We start from the raw sequence: 5,387 nt of genomic DNA, 5'->3' as shown, positions 1-5,387 counted from the left end.
AATGTTTTAGGACTTACAGCTTTATCTGGCAGAAACCCTTCTGGTTTTCACAAATCTGTAATGCAAGTCTGACCACTGTTTATTCTTAACCTGGTATCTTGGGGGAAATGGCTTTTTTTTTTTTCTTTTTGAATCAGTGAGCTTGATGGTATTTTTGCAAATACTTTTCATTTCAGATCTAGTCATGAGAACAGTCCCAGAAACTGGGAAACACAATTTTAGAGAACATGATGATAATGAAAAGTAGCTTTTTTTACTCAAGTGATTCCAATTAAAAACTGACTTTGGCTATAGAGACCGGTCTAAGGCCTTCCAAGCCATATTAGATCTGAAGGGTAGGAGCATAGCAGCTCTAGCATTTTGAAACCAGGGTGTTTCAAAAATTTTCTCTGAACATCATTTGGTGAGTTCAGTTATTGTTTCCAGCCAGTGTTTAATTTTTTTTTTCTTCAACAGAGGAAGGGAGCCATTGCTTTTGGAATGATTGTTATATTAATAAATTCTAGTAACACCAGCTTACATTTGAGAATAAATGCAGGTTTTCCTATGTGAAATGGTCACATTACAGACAAATTAAATTAGCAATTTGTGGATTTAACTGGGCAGAAAGACTCAAAGGAGCACCATCATTAACTTTGCCCTTTTATGTTTATTTTCTTCAGACTGATTAGATACTACATACTTGAGGACTGACAATAATGTTTTAGTTTCTCTTATGAGCCATTCTACTCTTAAAATCTCTTCACTGTGATCAAAGTACAGCTCCCTTCTTTCTGGTAACCTAATATTACTAAATAATAGCTGCCATCTATTGAAACCTCACACTGTCCCATGCCTTAAGCTAAGCACATTTAAGTCTTTGAGCTAACTTAATCTTCCCAAGGCCCATGAGAAAGGCATTATTTCTCTAGTTTTTCAGATGAGGAAACTAAAGCCCAAAGAGATTAAGCAACTTTCCCAAATTGTCATAAAACGGGTAAATGACAGAAACAGGATTTGAGTCTAACTTTGACTTCAGGACTGTCCCTTTAGCCTGACAGCTAAAGGGTGCTCATCAAGGCCCAGCATCAGTTTTCTCTGACTTGCCCGGGGCCAGTGGTTTAGATAATTGCAAAACTAAATCACACGTATTGGAGACAGAAAAGAGAAAGGAGAAGAAAAAAAGGAGGAGAAAAAAGAAATCAAATAGAGAAAATGAAAGACGAATGGAGAAAGAAAGTAAGAAAATGGACAGAAAGGAAAGAAAACAGATACAGCATGTGGTAGGCTGTTGGCTTCCTGTCTGCGCCATGATCCTCAATGTGGGGGTGGGCTTCATCCCCAGGAGACATTGGGAAACATAGGGAGATGTTATTTACTTACTTATTCATTTATTTATTTAACTTAAATTCAAGTTAGTTAACATACAGGGTAGAACTGGTTTCCAGAGTAGAACCAAGTGACTCATTACTTACATATAACACCTAGTGTTCATCCCAGCAAGTGCCGTCCTTAATGCCTTTCAGCCATTTAACCTGTCCCTCCAACCACCCCCTCCTTCAGCAACCCTCAGTTTGTTCTCAGTGTTTAAGAGTCTCTTATGGTTTGCCTCCCTCTCTTTTCTTTTTTTCTTATTTTTCCTTCTCTTCCCCTATGTTCATCTGGTTTGTTTCTTAAATTCCACATATGAGTGAAATCATGCGATATTTGTCTTTCTCTGATGGACTTATTCACTTAACATAATACTCTAGTTCCAGGGGCGCCTGGGTGGCTCAGTCGGCTGGGCGTCCGACTTCGGCTCAGGTCACGATCTCGCAGTTTGTGGGTTCGAGCCCCGCGTTGGGCTCTGTGCTGACAGCTCAGGGCCTGGAGCCTGTTTCAGATTCTGTGTCTCCCTCTCTCTCTCTGACCCACCCCATTCATGCTCTATCTCTCTCTCTCTCAAAAATAAATAAACATTAAAAAAAAAAGACTGGGATCATAATACTCTAGTTCCATCTGTGTTGTTGCAAATGACAAGATTTCATTCTTTTTAATCACTGACTACTATTCCATTGTATACATATACCACATCTTCTTCATGCATTCATCAGTCGATGGACATTTGGGTTCTTTCCATAATTTGGCTATTGTTGAAAGAGCTGCTATAAACATTGGGGTGTATGTGCCCTTTGAATCAGCATTTTTGTATCCTTTGGATAAATACCTAGTAGTGCAATTGCTGAGTCATAAGGTAGTTCTATTTTTAATTTTTGAGGAACCTCCATACTGTTTTAGAGACATTTTTTAATTGTCACAATGCAGGGTATGGGGTGCCGGTGCTCTAGTGGGTAGAGACCAGGAATGCTGCTAAACATTAAACAATGCATAGGACAGCTTCCAGAACAAAGACCTAGCAAAATGCCAATAGTGCTGAGGTTGAGAAACCCTGCCCTAGAGTTTCATGGTCCAATCATTAAGATGGGACATTTTAATTCTCTAAATGATCTTTAATCATAATCTTCAAACAATCCTGGGGTACACAAAAACATGAGAGAAGCCTTAGTATTGTTAATCTTATTTCCCTGGAGGTCCAAGAAAGAAAATTCTATAATGTAGTTTTAGAGCAATATATTTTATATCTTTATAATGTTATGTAATATAAATTGCAATTCAGCTAAATTCACTCAACTCTAAGGAAGCAGAACTGGATTGAACAGTGTTCTACGTGTTCTTTGTGAGGACTTTAGAAGCCTAGCATTAGAACTGGGAGGAACATAGGAGCATTATGCCTGGCCCATCATTTTACAGAGGAGGAAGTTAGGGCTCAGAAAGGTGAATCACTTGCCTAAGGTCGTAAGTGGCTGGGCTGGGACAAAACTCTAGTCCTTCTACCTTCCAATTCTTAGTTCTTCCCCTCCACTGAATTTGCTCCTGCAATTCATTAACACTCACTGTGGAAATGGCTGAAGCATCTTTCCCTTTAGTTCCCCAGGTCTGTTAGTAAGGAGGATGCAAGGACACGAACACATCCCTAACACACACACATTAACATTTACAGACTCTCATGAAATTTTTGTGATGATTGATAAAACATTTGCTCTTTCTTCTGAGGAATATAATAATAATAATAAAGTCCTGTACTGTTTTTGATTGAACCAGATTACAGTTTTGCAGTGATGGTAGTTTGTTAAGTTTTATAACTCACACTAATTGACAAAAACACTACTAATTCACTGCTGTTCTTCATTTAATGCAGTCTTCAAATGCATGTAACTTCTTTACAGTGTAACTTAACCATGGGAGAATGGAGCTTAAAATCTAGGGGTGCCTGGGTGGCTCAGTCAGTTAAGCGTGTGACTTCAGCTCAGGTCATGATCTCGCAGTTCATGAGTTTGAGCCCTGCATCGGATTCTGTGCTAAAAGCTCGGAGCCTGGAGCCTGCTTCAGATTCTGTGTCTCCCTCTCTCTCTGCCCCTCCCCAACTTGCGCTCTATCCCTCTCTATCTCTCAAAAATAAATAAACACACACACAAAAATTAGATCTAATACATGAACGAACTGTGCACTGATACACAGATATTTGTTTGTTGCCTGTTACTTGTCTTCACACTTAGGTAGTGATGATGGCTAATACTTATCAGGTGCTTCTCTGTGCCAGGCAAAGTTCTAAATGTATGTATTTTATGTGTTGTCTCACATCTTGCACTAGCCACTATACAATCTGGAGATGAGAAGACATTGCAGTAGGATTCCCCTGTCCTTTGGGAATATGTATTTAATTAGGGAAGCAATACATATGAGGATGAAACCCACTTATATATGTAAGCACTTGACCCAGTCTAAAAGGAAAATTGATAGGAGAGAAGGCAAGTACTAGTCACAATATGATCTTAATCAGAGAGGATTGCTGGGAAAAGGTGGATGCAAAGCTAAAACCTAAGGGAGGCAGCGGAGAAGAAAAAACAAAAAGAGGGACACAGGAGGAATGTGTGCTAGACCTTGTGAAAGCATAAAGAAACCCCCTCCAAACTGCAAGCCTGAGAAACCAAGCTAATGATATTAGAATGTGCATTTGATAGATTGATATTTTTTTATGGTTGTATTTGAAGGTGGAGTTCTAAAGCTAATGAAATGACTCAAGGTGACTTGGATTCAAGCTGACCTCCCTGAACGTGAGACCTGAAGCTTTTGTGTGCAAGGCCAGAGGGAAGCTGGCCAGAGCTAGGAGAGCTTCTGAATAGAGAGGCTCCAGATCTTTGGGGATGCAGACATAAATGGAGTTTTCTTAACAGGATTATGCTATGGAGTCAATCCACACCTCCAAAGTGCATCTAATAATTTGTTTCTTCATCTAGCCAACAATCTCACTCAATGGGAGTAAAAAAAAAAAAAAAGCCACTATTCAATTATCTAGGGCACCAGAAATGTGCATAGGATGATGGTGTAATTGGCTCACTGATGTAGTTGAATATTTTTGTTCTGCAGAGTAACTCACTCAAATATTATATACAGTGAATTGATTTAAAAAAAAGAGCAGTAATAACACTACCTTTGTTTTAATAACACTACTTAATTAGTTTAAAACAACGTTCCAGGGAAATCGTAGCAAAATACTAAAGCCTAGGTATGAAATTTCATTATGTGGTTCATTAAAAATATGTTTAAAACACAATAATGGGAGGGAAGGAGACTACCTGAAGTTGACCTAATATGAGAGGGGTCTGGTTATCATCTCGTTCTGTAGGGAAAACAGCAGGAGTGGCAAAGTTAAGGGACAATCCTGAGCCCATGCTGTGAGTGAGAAGCATCATTTGGGTCATTAGGGAGGAGACCATTCTGTTTTGAAAGTAAATCTGGCTCTATTTTTACTTACTGATTTATGTTTGCTTTTACCTCTTTGATTTTTTTTTCCCAGTGGTTCTCATTTGCCCCATTCCCTAGATCATTACTCATGTAATCTTTAAAAGGAAGTTATTAGAAGCTGTTGACATTCTCTGTCCACAGGATTTGAAGTCAGGAAAAAATTATATTAAAAATCATATTTAAAAAGTTCTGTATAAAAGGACTTTATAATTAAAATCAGACATTGCAGATTAACTCCTGATATAAAATGAAAGAAACAAAATGAATGAAATATGGTGAAGGAAGATAAATAACAAATGCTGATAAAGAAAACATGTTTCTTTTCATTTCCATGTAGCTTGGGTTTCAAGAGGCATGAAACTTCATATGTCTCTGAAAATTTGAATTTTGGCACACTTTGCTATTAGACAATGGGAAAAAGATAGCTTTCCTTCTCTATGCAAATAATAGAAATATTATACTTGGGCACTCGTGGGAAAAAGAGACAGAAACTTCATTTTAACAAATACTTTAAGATCTTTTTAAAATATTTTGATCCGAGTAAGAAGCCTAAACCAACTTCA

Source organism: Felis catus, chromosome B2 (genome assembly GCF_018350175.1).
Source record: "Felis catus isolate Fca126 chromosome B2, F.catus_Fca126_mat1.0, whole genome shotgun sequence".
Taxonomy (NCBI): Eukaryota; Metazoa; Chordata; class Mammalia; order Carnivora; family Felidae; genus Felis; species Felis catus.
This window is presented reverse-complemented; position numbering follows the sequence as displayed.